General features: G+C 35.5%; 1 protein-coding gene across 2 annotated transcripts in view; it reads left to right on the top strand.

The window, feature by feature from the left end:
* The window catches only part of LOC106138774 (transcription factor egl-13), a 237,794-nt gene that overhangs the window by 123,168 nt on the left and 93,735 nt on the right, over window positions 1-20,891 (top strand). Inside the window, exon 1 of one of the 2 annotated variants that reach the window (XM_060950362.1) lies at window positions 4,829-5,175. The exons of the other annotated variant lie outside the window; for it this stretch is intronic. The gene's annotated coding sequence lies outside the window, so the exon portion shown is untranslated. Of the gene's footprint in view, window positions 1-4,828; window positions 5,176-20,891 lie in introns of those variants that run through there. 2 annotated transcript variants of the gene reach the window in all.

Below are 20,891 nucleotides of genomic sequence, written 5' to 3' on the forward strand. Positions count from 1 at the left end.
ACGCCTCTTTCCCGGAGGGGTAGGCAGAGACTACCTCTTTCCACTTGCCACGATCTCTGCATACTTCTTTCGCTTCGTCCACATTCATAACTCTCTTCATACAAGCTCGGCGGTTTCGGGTACTTTTGACCTGACCCTTTACCAGGACGTCCTTAATTTGATCAAGATACGTTCGTCTAGGTCTTCCCACTCCGACCTTTCCCTCCACACTCTCCTTGTATATCTGCTTAGTCAACCTGCTTTCATTCATCCTCTCCACATGACCGAACCATCTTAACATACCCTTTTCTATTCCTGTAACTACATCTTCTTTCACATCACAACATTCCCATTCCAACAAGTAAGTACTTATTTCGGAAATAATCATGTATGGCAGAAAATTAATTGAATAGGCATAAAGGTTAAGTAAATACTCGTGTTTGATGGGAACTAAAATTTAATAACGGCAAAATTATAAGGAAGAGATCAAAGGCCTGAAATTGTAATCGTAAGGTTTATCAAGATGTGTTTATGTAACCACGGGTAACAAGTTCTTAGTAATACCTACGTATTTATTTTATTTTATCATTTATTGGTGTTCAAAACTGCAACTAGCCTTTACCTAGTAGGTACTTACATCATACTTTCTTCAGTACAACTTATTTTTTTACAATGTATGTTATGTATTAAAATGGCTAGCTGAATGTGGCCTATCAGTTTATTCAAGACTGTTGGCTCTGTCTTTCCCGCAAGAAATGTAGACGTGACGTGATATTATGTATGTCTTATAAGAATACTTACATCGATATCAAAGGAAACATGAACTAAAAAAGCAGTCATCACACATCCTAATAAGTAAGTACAAACAAGTCACCTTTCTATAGAACGCATAATTAGGTAGGTAGTATCATGCAGTACATCACCAGAATGAGGGTAGACGGGTCTCACCCTTCACCCGGGCGAACAATCTGGAAGTTTGTTTGTTTGTGAGTTGAGTAATTTGGTTTTCGACTTGATGAGATTTCGTGATATGCTTCTGTGTTTATTTATGGATGTTATTATAGTGCCTAGTAAGTAGTACCTACCTATTGATTATCAAGTACGAATTTCAGTATGCAAGTTTCATTGGTCCTAGTTTAGTCTTTGGGCGTTTTTGTATTTCAAAGATTAAGCTGGGACCAAATTAAGACAAAAACATACTTACTACCTATAGGTAGGTACTAAGAGTACCTACTTACTTCAACGATACAAACTTAAACCTATTTTATTCTCTCTCATTATTTGAACTGAAGAGAGTAGAGAAAATTATCAGACATACATAAGTAGGTAGGCTTACATACCTATGAAAGTGTGTAAAATAATCGTTCCGACTAGTTAGGTACTACAAAAAAAGGCTCTTTTTAATGAATTCTTATATTGTTACACAGTTTAGGTTTCTACTGAGATGTTTTGAAGTTACCTAATTGTAATTATAAATTTTTAATTATCAACATATATTTAATACCCACTTAGATACTACAAGCGAATCAAAATACCTATACTATACCTACCTATCTACTGTTCCTCACCTTTCATTACAAACAAATAAATTGAACCAACTTCCGTAACACCGTCGAATCTTAAGAAAATGCCCGGGGCGTATCAAAATTGGGATCTCATTACACAAACAATCTTTGTGGAGTTCCTTGACAAAACACCAGAAACCAATCAAGTAATTGCCGGGAGCCCTCCCGATAATCTTTACGAAGGGGTGGGAGAAAGGGGGCACCAAAATGTTCGGCTTAAAAATTAGGTCAAAGATACCATATAGGTAGGTATTAGATAACTTACATTTTCGGAAACACTGAAAGGCTACGTTTATAAAGATGTCTCGAAGATAACCTAAGTTAGTCCACCGTCTGAAATAAAAATCCCAAATTTGTGATCCTAGGAGGTTATTATATCTAGATAGGTACATAGTATACCTTAGTGATTTGACTATCTTACCAAAGAGGTAGCTAAAAGAAAGCAGGAAAATCCCACAGCAATGTTTTGGTAGAAATTAGGTCAAAGTAAAAATACTCATCTATCTAGATAGGGACTTAATTAACTAGGTTATAATCCGATATCTTCCCAAAAGGATAGGAAAAATGGGGTGAGATATTTTAGATGAAAATTAGGTCAAACTTGTAAAACTATTAGCTTTTGATTGGCATTTGATTCTTAAAATAAGTAAGCAATTTTATTAAGTAGATTTAAGCAATTAAATAATCGGTCTATTGAAAAAAGTCTATTAGGTACCTATAATAATATGACTGTTCACTGTATTTATTGTCGCCAACTGTAACTAGGATATTCTTTTCCAGATTTTTTTAGTAAGTACCTAGGTAAGAGTACCTACTGAATCAAACAAAGTTTTAACTTATATAAAGTATTCTCTTTTCACTCTGCCTACCCAGTAACATTTAAAAACAGTCAGTAGTCTTAAATAACACAAACACAACAATATCTTACAATAACATACAAGCGTTCCCACACTCAACAACCGCTAATATAAGCTTGGAGTGGGGGTCCCCCCCACCCGTTATTTCCCCCCACCCTTGGGGTGGAGGGGTCGGGAGACACCACGCGTGCGCTGCTATATGGGTCATGTTAACATTGTCTTCTTAAAATAATACTTATACATATTGCGGGGTAGACAGAGCCAGCAGCCTTGAAAAGACTGATAGGCCACGTTCAGCGGCTTAATGATAGAATTAAGTTTTGAATAGTGATATTAGGTAAGTTGCTAGCCCATCGCCTAAAAGAAAAAATAAACCTATCCCTTAAGTCGCCTTTTACGGTGTCCATGCTAACGAGATGGATAATATTTAAAAGTAGGTAATTCTAAGATTATTTAAATCAGGTTTTGACACGAAGCGAAACTCGTCTGACTTCCGTATCTTTATCAAGGGAACCTAGCCCATATCTAGGTAGATAGTACCTACTTAAGTACATAGGTACCTACTCATCACGGTGTTCCCACTCGCTGTGAGATAAACAATAAGTAAATCTTGTTCAAACTGTTTTCCTACCTTATTAAAACATAGAAGCATCGTTAAAGAGCATAAACATTGCGAAATCAAATTATCTTTTGATCGAACATCTATTGCAATCGTACTCCTATCCTACAACAAGAAACGCAAAATTTATAAAACCTCTCCTTGATTTCTAATCAGAAACAGCTGGCACTCACTGAGTACAGATTCTTATAGGTAAATACTTAGGTACTTACCTAGTATAAAATTTCAAAAACTAATGCACTGAAACTGTATCGTTATCATATGGAGACATGATTGATTTACTTACTTAAGTTTTAAGACTGAGCCCACTTGACTTGAGCTTGGTTAAATACTTACCTACTTCTCTCTACTTCTGAGCTTTTTATTTAAGAAGGTACCTTCTTACCTGCCTGTCTTTTAAATTATGTACTTAACTAATACCTACCTAAGTAAGTATACTTCCCTAAATATTAGACACAAAAAGATTTGTATTTTTGTTTGAAAGTATCGAATAAACGCAATTTACAACTAACAACTTTCGAATTTAGGACTTATTTCGACTAAATAAGGCAAATAAGTAGATTTTTTCTGGAAATTCCATAGAGAAGGGGGAAAGCGGGAATTCAAGTTTACTTACCTGCTTATAACTAATTAAATTGACCAATGTTTTTAAAAAACAAACCAAAAATAATACTTACCTACCTATCTACTCGGCGCTTTTTCGCTCACTATAATCCACAGCCGAGCGCGTCTAGGCTAAGCCCTAATTACCTAGAATGTGTCGTATAAAGAGGGATCGTTTACATAAAAAAAAATGGCAATTGGTTTCTTACAGATGGATCTTATATAAATACCTAGTAATAAATATATAAAAAGTATTATTTTCTACCTACCTATAGGTACCTACTTACATATTATTAAGTACCTACCTCTAAAATAGAGATAACGAACTTTATTTTCGACTTGTCTTAACGTTACGAAAAAAGCGGCAAATTTAAAGCGACCGCAACAAATTATTATTAGAAAAGGTAAGCCGCCAGCTGTCCTAGTGATGTGCTGAAAGTGTCCGCTAAAAATATGAATAATTTCGGGGCCCGTTCGGTGGGAACGTTCGGAGTCTCTACAATAGCTCGCCAATCGCACAATAGGAGCCGGCCGACAAAAGATTTCCCGGCCACGCCTCGACACAATGCCACACGCCCAGCCGAGGAATAAAGAAAATTTTCTCCACAAATACAAATGTAAGAGATTGTATTGACTTTTTAAACGCCCTCATAGATTCAGCACACCCACCTGACTTTCATTGTGGTGTGCGAAAATCGTTTCACAATGCTCGGTCGGCTATTCACCGCGACGCACACCGCGACGCCCGCCTGGGCGGAGTCTAGAGCGAGACGCGCACTCGCCTAGTCGCCGAAGAATACGAACGAGCGGGAGAGAGCGACCCACTCGGTCACGCACACATTGGTCGCTAGAAAAGGATGGGCTGAACGGCCTTTGTATAGATTCCGCGGGACGAAAGCTGTTATTCCGCATAGACAATTGATTGTAAATGCACTGTTATATAGAAGTCAAATTAATTTTTACACGATTTGGTAGATTGTGACTTGAGAGATAGTGATTTTGAGTTAGAATTTTGAGTTTTATTCATAATGTCGATGTAAAGACCTTCGAAGGACGGCATTGTTTGCAGGGCAGTGACATTAGGTCGGTGCGTCCTTGTCGCACGTGGTGCGGGGGGCGGGGGGCGGTGGTTATTGTAGCGCGCGCGTATTGTCGGCCCGCTTCGATCTGCTGGCATTGTGTGTCGGCGGCGCGCGATTGCCAGACGTGTACGCGTCCCGATTCTGAATTCGAACGCGTTTCGATCGCGGCTCCAGCGAACTGTTATTTTACCGCGACATCGCACTATTTTATTATTTGATTTGTGTTGGACTATTGTTTAATTTTTGTGTTTATGTTTGTGTGTTATTTTTGACGTATTACTGTGACTATCGCGAACATTTGAAAAACTGGATACGATTGTGCGAAACAATGCCAAAGAATCTATGTGATTGGACCCTACGTGTTTCGTTTGTTTGTTGTAGAAATATTATTATTTAGTTTGTTTTTACGTTTTCGTCGCATTTTTCTGATGTCCCGAAAGGCGAGAGGAACAATGATAATGCACCTGAAGGTAAGATAAAACTCAATTTATAGAGCAATTTAAAATAAAATGGTTGGAGTAAACTTAGTAGGATGTAATTTCCTACTTACATACCCTAGGTAATTCTTACTTAATTACACTTCGAAGTGAATAATTACAAATTTTGAATAATATATCAATAAATAGCTTCAATATTTTCATAGGTAGGTATTGCATTTCCTATACCTACCTAACTTAAAAAAGTAAGTAGGTAGGTATTTTAATTAGTTTTAACTAAGTAGATAGGTACTCATACTAATAAAAGTACTTTCTTACCTACTCGTTAAAGAATAATATCAAAATATTTTCCCTCATGTTGTAACATGCACAGTGGGTCAACGCTGAAAATTTCTGGACGAAAAAATTCAACGGCCATTGGCTTCGATTGCCAAATATTTCGCAATCGACTAGTAGGAGGTATATAACACTGTTTTTTATGTATTAGTAAGTACGTATCTAGGTATATTAATTAAGTACCTACTTAAACCAAAGTTAAAACAAATGTTCTAAATTCAGAAAATTGTAGCTGAATACCTACCTATCCAAAAAGGTATGTTGGTATTCACATGAGAAATGACCTAGGTAGATAGCTTTAATACCTACTTAGGTAATTATTTTGGAAGAAAATTTGGTGAATTACACCTACCTTGCTTGTTCAATATTTTCAGCTATTTAGGTAGATAGGTCTTTTTAGCTTTAGCTTATTAGCTCTTTATCTGATAATTGCAACATACCTAATGAACGAAATTAAAAAGAGCGTCAGTGGTCGAAACGCTAAGGTGCCCAGTTAAAATGCGTGATGCGCAGAAAGGCACAGGTTCAAATCCCAACTCGGTCATTACCAATGAATAATTTGAAAATTATGCATTAATTTAAATACTAACCGATGCTCGTACGGTGAGGGAAAACATCGTGAGGAAACCTGCACATTCAGGCAACTGGAGGTGTGACCACGGATCCAGTACGGGTAAGGTTTACCTGCAAAGGTTGCAAAGGTCAGATCGATAGAGGAGTCGCTTTGGGTAAAAACCTGACTAACCCAATATAGGATCCATGGTCAAAGGCATACCCGGGCTTGAGAGGACTCCAGAGAGGTGTGGATGCACCTTTAACTAAGACTTAAGTAACATTGTAAGTTACAAAGTTTAAATAGGTTTCACTATAAGTAGGTACCTTCTACTAAGATACCTGCTTACATTTTTACCTACTTTCCATATAATCATTATAATTAGTATTATCATCCGCCCAGTGAGCCAGCGGTAGTGCGCTTGTCTGTGCCATATGACCTCCGGGTTCGAATCCCGGCCAGGGCATGATGAGGAACGAACTTTATGTGATTAGCCTGGGTCTTGGATGTTTATTTTTATAATTATTTTTATGAAATATAGTACCTATAGTGGGTTGGTATTAGATTTTAACACAAGTTTCAAACTTCAGTAGGTACTTCGAGGCTAACTTAATCTGTGTAATCTGTCTTAATACCTACCTGTAAATATATATACCTACCTAGGTATATATATTTACTTACCATAACTTGGATAGGTAGGTACTTTTCTATTGAGCCCTGACAATTTGAATACGTAGTGAAATGTGACGTAAGAATTTACATTTTATATATTTAGGTACCTACTTAGTGCCTACCTCATTTTGTAAGCGGTTTTAGCCAAAATTATATGGATCTTCCTACCTAATTCGGAATCGATTATACCTACCTACGAATTCGGTGCCTTTTGATAAGTTTGCACGCTTATTATAAATCATTTATTTATAGGAGTAGAGTTTTATTGTCAGCGTAGAGAAAATACAATTATTAATTATAGGTAATCTAGACAATGTTTAAATTTTATTTAATTATAGTAGTTAAATACGTACCTTTAGTTAAATTAATGAAAATTATCAGGATCTTTCATTTAAAAAGAATACCTACTTACAATTGACTGACAGTAATTGATATCATTAAGTTAAAATTCTTTCAACAATGCGATAAGCACTTATTTGTAGTTTGTTGTCAGTATTTATGCTCATAAAAAGCCTTTTTAATATGTCGCAAAAATATTTCCAAGTAGGTTCTCCCATCTACGAACAATAAAAGGTAAATTTTTGTGCGACAATTGCTAATTGGTTCCCTTTAAGCCTGAGGTAGTACCGGGCTGAATGCGAAATAAACTGTAAGTATTGTTGGTACAGCTTACCGCACAAATTACAGCATTTAAAATTTAAAATTAAGTACGTGGTAAATTAACGTAAATTGATCTGTTGTTTGTCGAAATTTCGAACGCTGTTTGGCCCACGTCATCCTTTTTATTTTCATCTTAAATAACATTTAATGAAGCCCGTTTTGAGTAATAAAAATGTGTCAATTTGTTGGAGATACTTACTACAGAGTTGAGTTACGATTTGGGTAAGGTACCCATTTAAAATGTTCTCGGTTTGTTGCAAGCTCACATAAATATATTATTAGTTGCATTGTAAATGTCGATTAAAAATAAAGTAAGTACTTGAAACTTTACAATCAATATAAAGCACTTTGTATGATTGTTCATTGTAAACAATCGACAATTCAAAGATTTAAAAAATACTTTATACTTGCGAGGCATCATTGGCTACAATTTCTAAGTAAAGATAGAAAAGAGTACCTAACTTAAAAAAAAATTCTTACAAAATATTGCCTGTCAGCTAGATCGTCTATTCAACATTAGTACATTCAAATTCCACTCATCAAAGAGATAATATACCATTATATACAAAATTGTTACTAATTTTTTTAAGTATCTTGGTAGACTTGCATATTTAAGTAATTCAGAAGTTTTTATGTGAATCCAAATTAGCTGTAGGTATCCTATAAGAGCGTAGGCTGCGATTCTTATCATTTTGTCTTCTGATCACTAACAACCATACTTTTAATACAAACCTACATAAACTTAATTTAATTAATCACAAAACTGTATCATGTCTTGGATTACTTAAACATTTAGTCGTATATTATATATTAGATATTGTATTTTTCTTTTTAAATAATTTGAATTGTAGAAGAAGACTATCGTGTCATCTCAAATCCAAATGAATATCCACTGCATACTTATGACTGCTGAAAACATGTGTGAAAGTCAACCTCAGTCTGATTCGTGTTCCATAAACTAGGATAGCGCATTCAATTGTTTTTATTAAATATTATTTTTGTTATTAACCAACAGGAAACCGTCACGTATTTATATCAAACAGTGGCCGCAATGAAAACAGTCGTAAATCCAATCGAATATAAACCTTAGCACACGGTGCCGGATGCTATGGTATTAAAAATATGTATGTAACTATTTAACCAGACAGATATACAAAATAGGTAACGTCAAACGATGCAGTAAAGAGAAGATGCGGCTGCGTTAATAGCGTATTTATTAGTTTTAAAAAATCGATAGGATGTGGTTTTGTCTTGAAGACTCTCGCACTAAATCAAACAGTGTGGTTTGGGATATGGCGTTTAAAACGAGTTTACGAGTAAGCCTAATGAAGTAATGGCCGTAATGTGTTTTGGAGTATCTTGTTGCGACTCCGCACTGCACTCGACGGCCGTGATGGAATGGGTTTACGTTCAGGTTTACATGCTTATTTCTCAATTTAATAACTGATTAGGTACGTTTTTATCTTAGAATTAATAGTTATTGTTATCTATCCTATAGGCGGTAGGCATTGAAGTAATCACTCGAGATTGTCTTTTTTTTTAATCTAAAAAATGCAAATCATGTTTGCGAATGTTAAATAATACTGAATTTAGTTTTTTAACCTTTTTTGAAATTAGGATAATAAGAAATTCAAAAAAAGTTTTTGTTACTTGCTAGAAATCTAAAATATATAACACAGTCCCGTGTTTTTGGTAGGTAAGTATGTACTTAGTGTAATAAAATAATATAATATAGTTTAATAAAAAATCATTTCGAAAGATTTCGTCATCTTCACTTTTATTTCGTCAGGAAATCCATTATCCTATAACAATTCGATTGTAACCACCCTGTCGATTTACATCTGAAATCTTACAACCCGACAAAATTAAGTAGGTCGATCACGTCCCGAGTTAGTATTGTGACATCCAGATCTCGCACTCGACAGCATTGCCACCCTTTTGCCCTCGATTTTTTTTTTATTAATTCTCAACACGTCTCAACGTCTCGTCTTTGTTCGTCCCATTGTAAATACGTGTAATGGGAATACCGAACGCGAATTGAAAAGAATTTCGTATTTTGTCCGCGTATTTTTGGTATGTAACCACTGTGCAAGATGTACAGGTAATACAGGGTGGGCCATGAATTTGTTTACATTTGAATTTGACTTCGCGCGCAAACAGCAGAGGGGCGTGGTGCGGGGAGAGGTCTAACAGCTAGCTCAGTTCTTGGAAATTTAGTTGACATGGATCGCTTCACGGGACCGCAGCGTGCCTTTTGGGTAAAGCAATTTTATTTAAACAATAGTTCGCTCACTCTGTGCGGCGTCTATTTCGCGTGGAATTCCATTTACACGACCTAAATGAGTGCCCAAGCTCAGTTTTAATAAAGAAATGGGTAAACAAATTTGAAAAGACCGGATCGACGCTAAATGTGAAGCAAACCGGCGGCCCACGGACTTCACGGAGTGATGAGAACGTGCAGAGAGTTTCAGCTTCAGTTCGGCGCGATCCAAATTTGTCGACGCGCAAACGCTCGGCTGAATTAGGCATATCTCGCACGTCTTTACGCCGCATTTTGAAATGTGATTTAAAATTACATCCATATAAGATTCAATTAGTGCAAGAACTAAAGCCTGATGATTTGATTTTACGCAAAACATATGCTGAAACAATGTTGGATCGCTTCCGTAACTTTGACAACATCTTGTTCTCTGACGAAGCCCACTTCCATCTCAATGGGCACGTCAATAAACAAAATAACAGATATTGGAGCAGCGAAAATCCCAGGGCTAAACAACAAAGGCCTCTTCATTCCCTTAAGGTCACTGTATGGGCAGCCATTTCAGCTACAGGAATCATTGGACCTTATTTTTTTGAGGATTTTCGTGGCTGTACGATCACAGTAAACTCCTCCGAGTATGTGAAGCTGCTGAGAGAATTTTTGACACCACAGCTGCAAGAATTTGCCGGCTACAATCGGCAGACGTGGTTTCAGCAAGATGGAGCGACTTGCCACACGTCTAATGAATCCCTACCGGTCGTCAAAGAAATGTTCCCAGAAAAGCTCATTTCCCAAAGAGGTGACATTCCGTGGCCACCTAGGAGCCCTGACCTAACGCCAGCCGATTTTTTTCTTTGGGGATATCTAAAACATCGTGTCTATACCCACAAACCAAAGACATTGCTTCAATTAAAGGCGAAAATAAGAGACGAAATGTCAGCGATCCCACGATCTTTATTACGGCGAGTATTCGAAAATTTTCGTGCTCGTTTAGAGGAATGCCAACGCCGTGATGGTGGCTATTTAAATGATATTATTTTTAAAAAGTAATTTCCATTTTATAAGCTATCTCTTAAATAAATAATTTTTGATGTAAATATAATAGTTTTTTTTTAATGAATTTTTAAAATGTTAACTAATTCCTGGCCCACCCTGTACTACTAGTATTTGGGTATTGTTATTATAGGTAGGTAATAAATAATATGGAATTATTTGTGTGTCGTAGTTCTTTTAACGATTTATTTAGGTAATTTATTTTGATTTCGATGATCGCTGAAAACCGAAACCAATGTAGTGAATCTAGGTTAGTTAGCTAGTTACAGAAAACATTACAATTTTCCTTTTGAAGCAAAATTCAAAATTTTTATTCATTACTATAGGATACTTCATATCGCTTAATTATTGTCAAAACGTATGGTTTAACAACATTGGTTGACGTCAAATAAATTGTCAGTGCAGAAGAAGCGGTAACAAACTGCACTGCAGCATTTTCTTCAACAACGTCAACTTCACAATATCAATTAAACTTAGAATAGAATGTGGACGAGAGAATACATATACATTCATTCAGAAGCATTCGGGATTCTCTATTTAGGCGATTGGCTAGCAACCTGTCACTCTCATCACTGAATCTTAATTTCATCAATGTGGCTATCTTGTAACTTAATATGTAAGGATTTACATATGTGTGTGTTTTCATGTAAGTTAATTTTACATTTGTCTTTTTTTACCAATTTGTAGGTTTTTTTTTCATTTACTTCAAACGAAACATACCTAGAGCGTAGAATACCTAAGCAGTTTATTTTTTACTTCACACCCCACGTCAATTTTTATGCTAAATAAACCTTGTTGTTCCGCGACAATAGAATTTGCCCTTTAAATTCAAACCCCTTACTTCAATTTGTCCATTTTGGTAGACAACGGTCTTCCGTTTCTTTCAATCTGAAGACTTAGAGGGAGATAGAAAAAAATCTGGTTTGGTTTAAAATGTGAGCTCGAGCGGTTGATATTGACACAGCGAGAATGAAATTAATCCGCAAACTAATAATATAAATGTGAAAATTTTGTCTGTCTGTCTTTCATGTCAAAACTACTGAACCGATCTCAATAAAATTTTGCCTAAACAAAGTGTGGACGAAAGAAAAGCGATGAATGGAGGAAGCTCTACTTAACTCCACCAATAAGAGTTTAGCTCTTAAATTTAAAAAAAAGTGTGGACGAAGGACTTGGGGATCTACTTTACACGCAGGCGGAACCGCGGGCGAAAGCTAGTAATATTCTATTTTTTACTAACTGTGGTGCCCGTGACTTCGTTCGGAAAGAGTTCATTTAATTAGATATAGGGTTCCACGTGGTGATCTGCCTCTTTAGTGCAAAACCCTGAAAGCTTTTGGTCAGAAGACTTATCGGTGACGCGCTGTTTACAGCTGAAAGGCTGCAGAGCCTTAAGCATCGCTGATTAGGTAGCGAATCTGCGTGTCTTTTACAGACTTCACTTCGGAGTGTACGTTGAATTGCATAAATTAGTTCACACGCCCATTCATTCCTAACGTAGGTAATTTTAATCCAAAAATAAAAAAAGCTTTATTTCAACTTGCTTATCATCAAACAGATTCATATTCTAAATAATAATCAAATCAATGATTAATTTATAATCTGTGACTTGGACCACACCTCCCAAAAGAGCCAAAAGAAACCCTCTGTAGGTGTCTGCGTCATTGTTTGGTGGAACCCTTCTGTTTGGCTAGCACGTGTTTTATTGTGCAATTATTGGACAATTATCGAAGGGCCACCGCGTGGATTGAATGCTGAGGAAGTGCCATTGTCGTAGAACTTGGGGCAATAGAATCTAAAATTTAGTGTTGAGAGTGTGCCAAGTCAAATACAATTCTATTGTTTAAAACTTGGATAATAATTATTTTTAAATTACGTCGTGAATATAATATTTTCAAGCGCAACGCCGTATTTATCGCGCGAAAAACTATCGCTATTTTGCTTTTTAATTATGACGTGAAATGGGTTGCGAAGAAATGCTAAGAATGGGCTAGAAATCTGTTACTGATTCCGAATCTTAATTCCGTCAATAGACCCATCGTCCAGCTAAACTGGGCCGCTTTGTTATTATTGGATGTGTCTTCCCTTAAGGAAATAAGAAGTGAAGTGTCTTGTGTAATTCCTTGATATCCAGATATTAATCAAAGATCACTTAAGAATTGAATTTGATCTATTTCAATTTAACTCCTATTCAAAGGGAACGCCTTACAGCCGTTAGCATTATTATTATCTACACCAGATGTATTTCCATCATGGTGGTCTAAAATACTATCGTCTTGCACAATTTTATCTTTATTAATAATATGTACATCTATTTCTGCTTTACGTGCTTCATCGTCTCATCGGTGGATCGTGAAAATAAAGAGTTTCCTGTACAATTGTCATGGATCATTTGACCCCAGAGGAAATGCCCATAACAATACACCTTTACAATGAGATTTATACACGTGCTCCGATTTCGTGTTGTTACGTGTGAGAAAGGGTTTTGTGTATGCAAAGGAAACCTGTCGATTGTTGTGTTCGTATGTTTAGGAACTTGAGAATATTTGTGATGATTTAGCGTGCTAATTATTGTCGTACCGTATATATCAATATCAAGTGTGATTGATCTTTAAATCTGATGTTGGTGAAAGGATTCACATTAACTTTATTTATTATGCATACCATTCTGTTTTAGAATGACCTTATGATAAACTTAAATATTCCTCTTGAATTTCTTCCAAAACACGAACTTGGATGGAATACTATTCATTGGACAGTAGCGTCAACAAATCAAGATAATTGGAAACGCAACACTTCAATGGCCAAAATGAGCGTTAAAAACTACAGATATAATTCAAACATTATTAGTCGAACAAAGATGGATGCGATTCCTATACCATAGTCCCTCGACAGTTGAAAGTAAACACGTTGCTTTAGAGACGTGTGTTTGTTTGTGAACGAGAAATATAGCTGACGGAACAAACCCCGATTGACATATTGCTTCGGCATTGTATAAAGATTAATTTAGATTTTAATTATTCAGTCAAAATTTAAAATAACATGCAACAGGTGCGTTGGAACCGAATCGATCGACTTTTGTCTGTTTTTATGTGTATCTTAGTGTCAATTTTCTGTTTTATTATATTAACTTGTTGGTTGACTACCTACACAGAAGTAAGTTCTGAAACATTCACAGAACTTTATAGTAGGTACCAGATTTTGTACTATGCATGGTCTTGTAACATGACGCGTGCGACGCCGCTTTTATCGCGCGAACAACTATCGCTGTTTCGCTTTTTATTATGATGTGAAACGAGACACACGGTACTAAATAAAAGTTCATCCCGCGAGACAGATTGCATATTTTTCATTTAAAATCATGCTAATATGAAGTTAAATCAATTTTTCTATTTCTTGAATAGAGTTTTATTATTCTGATAGTAAAAACAAGATGGTTCTATAAAGCTTCCTCGCTTATTGTTTTTGATAATCCATCTACGTCCAAGATATAAAACGCTGGAACATTTTATGACAAAGATTATATTCGTTGAAAAGCAAACACATTGTTCATACAATAACCCGGGATAGTCCTGCATCCTGTGAATATTTTACTATCGTTCGATGCGTAAACCCATAAAACTCTTTATTATAAATATATAGCAGTGAGCGATAGTTTAATTTTATGGAAAAAATGTTCGTTGTAATAATAATCAAACGGGTTTGTTCGAGACTTCCGTTCAAAGCGTGTTTAGTCTAGTCTACGCAGTTTCATGATAAATGAATGACATGCAAATTTGATCGAATCGTTGTTGAGTTCGTCTCTGGGCCATACCAAACAAATTTTTCAATAATGTCATACAGTAAAGTGTAAAAAATTTGTTGTAAAAATATTTAATCATTTATCAAAAATCAGTATATTTTATTTATAAAAACTACACCCAAATGTCAAAAAATATGAGTCAAAGCTAAATTAAACACTTATACCAATTTAAAATATTATGTATATATTCTTATAAATAACACCACACGAACAAAAATATTTCCATGCTTAAATTACCAAAATTGCTTCAGATTTTTAAAGAATTTTAAATACACAATACACACACAAATCACATCTTCATCCTGTACGGAGAAGACAGAGCCAATAGTCTTGAAAATTGACAAAGAATTAATATCATCAATCATGATGGCGATATTTAAAATTCCACTCAAATTATCGCTTTCAAATCAGTGAATTGAAAAACCCGCGTGTAAACAAAAGACGATCTGTTTGTTCTAAATATACAATCGAATAAGACAGTGCATTAAATGCACTCACGGGCATTGTATAGAAGACCAACAGAACACATGCACCACATTAAAACATCTGGGTCGGTAGGGAAACAAAAAAATATCGAATTTCTCCAAATTTTGGGCAAGTTTTTGCTATTAACGGACCCAGTGGGCGATGGCTTAAAGATTTATTGTTTGTGATTGATTGTGTTTTACAATTTACGCAAGATCGTATGTCTGATGGTCTTATTAAGTTACAAACTTCTTTTATCGATAGTTTTATAAAATATATAATCGCGTAAAATTAAATTTTCTCGTGCCTATGGGATACTGAATTCTCAGGCAAAATTTAGACAACAGTCTGAGCTATTCGTTTTAGTTTTAATTGTAATGACGCAATCAAAAAATATCGTTCTAGAAAATGGTCCATTATACGATGCCGAGTCGTATAATTTCAGTCGAAAACACCTTTTTTTAAAAAAAAATATAATGTTCTCAATCTGTAACCACTTTTTGATAATTATCAATGTTTGTGTTAACAATTTCGAAGATATGGCCGTTTACATACTAATTGTAAGTCGCTTGTACGAGTATGTTACATCTTAATTTTTTGTAAGTACCGTTATTTTAGCGTAACAGTAATAATCTTATGCTATACAGCTGAATGGTAGCCTTTCAGTGTTCAAGATTGTTGGCTCTATCTACCCCGCAATTGATATAGATGCAATTATATCAATGTAGACTTTAAAATAGCCAGCTTAGAATTACTTTCGTTATGTATATAAGAAGCAAATCAATCATCCATTTTATAGGTGTTACACGCATAAGTTGACTTTATTTTTATATGACTTTAGTAAGACTGAATTTATTATCAACTAACTCACAAAACGCTAATTCCTGAAGTTTATTGTATTTGATCTGTCATCATCTGCTTAAAATCATGATATAAGAGCCTATTGTCTCAAAAGAATTTCGCGTATGCAAATATTTTATCATTGGTGAATCAATCTCGTTATGTGTATATCTTATTACGGATGGCGCCTCTAAAGCAAACGTTACAAAGGCATTTTGTCTTTGGTCAAGTGTTAGCAGACGTCTGCAGCCATAGACAATAATATCTTTGTGGCCATGAGTGGCCGTATAAAGCCCATTGTGGCCGAATCAATTAGCCCATAATGTGCCCATTGTGAAATACACGCTTAACATTGTCTTAATGTATCTCACTCTTGTATCGTAAAATAATTTTTATAGTTCTATTTACGGCAGACTAAATTTATTGACCAGATACGTTTCAGTAGCGTTTTGGTTTAGAATTACTTATTCAGTTTCAACCTCACTATTTATATTACATTGAAATATAAAGCGATAATGCTACTGTACAAGCTATTTCGGGATACTTAGATTGGACCAGAAGCTTTCCCTTTTCCAAAAGTATTTCACCTGTCGAGAAAGACAAACTTCACGATATCGAGTTCCAAATACGAAACATCAAAGCAAAAAGTGCATCGACTCCTTTTAGAAATTAGAATTCACAAGCTAAAACACTTGTAATGGACATCGGAGATATGGGAAACTTTGAAGAGGCAGTCATTATTGTGGTGTAACCTAAAACCGACACATGTGTCACATATCGTCCAGGATTGCGATGCCACATGTGAAATAAGAAAAAAGAGACAAAAATCTGTTGTCATTACTCCCTAAGGTACGAACAATGAACAACTTAGAGTCGCGACTGCCCTTCAGACTATTTTAAACCTTAATTCGAACACGAACAGGGATCACATTGATGAGTGTTAATAAGGATTTACGGGCGATTTCGTTCGAACACAAAAGCGTTTTGTGAGAATTTTTTGCCCAACCTTCCATAACCTTTAGCCTGTGACATGGATTGTAGATTAGGCATATTGTTGACCTTTTTTGCTTCCTCGCTGCACGTGTTGTTCGCTTTTTTGTCGGTATCCTCTCGATTGCTTTTTGTTTTTGTTGAATGTTGAACAAGATTTGCATGTGTGGAACCCAATACAGTGAGATTTGCTTCGTGTTAGTTCAGCTCTTGATTTTTTCTTCGCGATTCTCTTCAAATTGATAGTGAATTCTTTTTGTTTTAGTGCGAACGGAAGTTCTAATATTGGAGCGGCTCGTTCACGCGTACAGTCCGTTGACAAAATTAATGTTTTATTATGAAACAATGAACAGAATGGTGTTTCTGATAAATAATGCGTGGCCGCGAGGATGAGAGATGCCCGGCTTCTAATGATGCTATTCAGCTGACCGATGAAATTTAACCTTTAACTAGTGACGTGTAGCCTCACAGGCGTCGCGCACATTACCAATTCTTAGAATAATGCACTTCCCCCCGCTTGCCGCGACCCCGCGTCTCAGTAGCTTTTGTTTTAGTGCTAAAACGACTGCGCAAGGCGACAGATGTGTTATTGTTTTTAAAACACGTGAGAAATATCAATTGAAAAACCGGGCGTAGCCTGTCAGGCTACTTGTCACTAGCTGCCATACAAAATATATTTTTAAATATTTAGTGCAAAATGGCAGAAAATTCGAGGAAACGTAAAGAACAAGCTGCGAGTTCATCAAGAAAACAAATATTACGCGTAAATAGTCCTTCATTTGAAGAGGAATTCAAATCCCTCATGCTAGCATCTGACCAATCTGATAGCGAATGTGATTGTGAAGAATTCTTGATTTCTGAGGGCGAACTTTTGCAGAACCATGATAGTGATCAAGATGATAATCAGGAGAGCAATTCTGTCATTCTGGAAGAATACCACAGTGATGTGGAATACGAGCAAGAAGTTGGAAGCGATGGTTCCGAAAGCGAAGACGATACACCTCTTTCTGAATTACGAAGGTCAAATTTTTATTATGGTAAAAATCGGTACAAATGGTCCAAGATACCTCCTAATACGAGGGTACGTACACCTCAACATAACATAATAACGCGTGCATGTACCTCGAAATTGACAGCCCAAGATAATAAAGATCCTCTTAGCATTTGGTATAAATTATTTGACGAAGAAATGTTACAACAAATTTTGACTTGGACAAATAAGAAAATCTCTAGTTACAGGTTGAAGTTTACCCGACAGAATAAACCAGAACTGAAAGACATAGATTTGATTGAATTAAAGGCTTTTATTGGTCTATTACTATATTCAGCCGTCTTGAAATCTAACCACGAACGTTCTAGTTATTTATTTGCCAGGGATGGTACTGGTTGTGAGATATTCAGATGTTGTATGTCGGAAAATAGATTCGTCATTTTGCTGCTATGTTTGCGATTCGATAACCCAGATGACCGCAACAAAAGGCAAAAAGTGATAGTTTGGCAGCAATATCACTTATTTTCAACAAGTTTGTCAACAATTCTCAACGACTGTATGAACTGAGCGAATGCGTTACTATAGATGAGATGTTAGTGAAGTTTCGGGGCAGAAGTCATATGATATCATATATGCCTAAGAAACCTGGCAAGTACGGGTTAGTTATACGAGCCTTATGCGATGCAAAAAATTATTATTTTTTTAATGGTTATGTTTATACTGGCAAAGGCTCTGATGGTGAAGGATTGACCACCTACGAAAAAAAACTTCTTGTGCCCAGTCAGTGTGTCCTTAGGTTGACACAGCCAATTGCAGGAAGCAACCGTAATGTGACTGCTGATAATTGGTTCTCTTCGATTGAACTTATTAATGAACTGGCAAAACGAAAGCTAACATATGTGGGTACTATGAAAAAAAATAAACGCGAAATACCCAGTGAATTTCAACCGCAAAAACATCGAAAAGCTGAATCTGCTTTATTTGGTTTTACAAAACAAATTACTATGTGTTCATATGTACCCAAGAAGAACAGAGCCGTTATTCTAGTATCTTCGATGCATCACAATAACGATGTTGACGAGGACACTAAAAAGCCTGAAATTATTCTATATTATAATGCAACCAAAGGAGGTGTAGACGAAGCAGATAAAAAATGCTCCAATTATTCAAGCAGCCGCCGAACGAGAAGATGGCCAATGGTGTTGTTCTATCGCATTGTGGATTTGAGTGCTATGAACGCTTACATATTATATAATATGCATCAGCTCAAAAGTGCTGATAGAGGAGATTTTCTAAAATCATTAGCGCGTTCATTAGTGGTACCTCATATGCAACGCCGCGTTGTCTGCAATCAACTGCCACGGGAATTACGGCTTGTTATAAAGCGAGTTCTAGGTGAAGATATGGTCGAAGAAGATGAGCAAGGTCATCACTCTGGTCAAGGCAAACGAAGGGCATGCAAGATTTGTCCATCTAAATTACACAGAATGACAGTGTACACGTGTGTTGGGTGTAACAATCCCGTATGTCTGCAATGTTCTAATCCCCTGTGCAAAAATTGCCAGTAATTTATGCCAAATTGAGTAGTTGTCAGAATTTTTGTATTTTATTTTCAGAAGTTACTTTTTTGTTTTTTTGTTACTTTCAACCTTAGACTTTAAGTTAAAAGTAATGAGTTTGTTATATTATAGTTTAGGGTATATAAAAATACTAAAATAAAGATCTCATGTCGAAAAAGTCTGAAATGCCCTCACTATTATTTGTTCCTATTTTTTAAATATAAATATATAAATAAAAACGTATAAATTCATTAATATGTCTTTTATTACATACTACTAGTATAATACATATATAGTTTCAAAACATTCCAATTATAGTTTCCGAAAAAATCTACATTAAAAGTTGTAGCCTGTGAGACGACACGTCACCTATAGTGTTATAAATGTTTCACGTCACTAGTTAAAGGTTAAAGCGATTGTTTACTGTCATCGTTATATAAAGTTCCTTCTTATGTATCTAATTAATACAAAATTGATAAACCTAGAGAAGGAGAAAAATCGATAAAATTAAAACTCTTTTTAATTCAAATTGTGTAAGAATCATAATAATTTTAAATAGGTAGTAAGGTACCCGGATGGTATTACTAACAAAATTAGAAAAAATGCTTCAGTATCCGTAAAATTAAAAATAAAAACCTATATTACATATCAAAATGGATAATATAAATTCTGTTGAATAGAAGCTTAATATTCTATTTAATTACCGTTGAATATACCTATATTTTCCATTTTATTGTGTCGTTAAAGTTATATTTCATTTTATCCTCTCCCTTTTCTATTTAGTTCTATAATAAACAAATAATTGGATTTTATTTTCATTAACAATAACCAAAGCATCTGAGCCAGTCTATTTAAGTGCCAAATCAAAATAAATAGTACCATTACTTACCTAATTGGGTGTGAACCGATGGCTGTTCTAGGAACCCCCATTGCCGTACTATTAGAGGTGGAAACGTCTGCCAACGCAGATTTATAGCCAAACCCCAGAGATGTGTTACGAATAAAAATAATAGAATTGTCGTTTCTAATAATATAGCGCCCGTTTCCGTTCGCCTTTTGGTTTATTTTAGTTCTTGCTGCGAATATCATAATGCTCATTCATTTGAACATAAACGTAGGATTTTCATAGTTATTATGCATGTGATTATTGTTAATAGATGATAGTACAGGGCTGATTTTAATAACCTTAGCTTTAACTGCCGTCTCGCAATCATTAGCGCTGGCTTTATTGACTGCAAAATTGTTATAAGGTTTCGGAATGTGGGTTTATTTTTTGTATTTGTGTTTGATTATGAATTCGTAAGTCTGTATTGAAAGATGGGTCACGCAAGTTTTTAATATCAACATGTATCGAAACACAACTTTCAATGGATAAATCTTTTTAACTAATCCTTTTCTAATAAGAAAACAGATGCCACAAATTTAAGCATTCTTCTTATTTAGGATAAAAGTTTTAAATGGAATTAAAATTTATCTCCAAAATGCCATTTTGAGCCATACAAACGAGCTCTCAGAAAACAAAAGCAAATCCCTTGACAAATGTCTTCTTCCCCTGCATACCAAAGCTT

This window comes from Amyelois transitella, chromosome 21 (genome assembly GCF_032362555.1).
Source record: "Amyelois transitella isolate CPQ chromosome 21, ilAmyTran1.1, whole genome shotgun sequence".
In the NCBI taxonomy this organism is placed as follows: Eukaryota; Metazoa; Arthropoda; class Insecta; order Lepidoptera; family Pyralidae; genus Amyelois; species Amyelois transitella.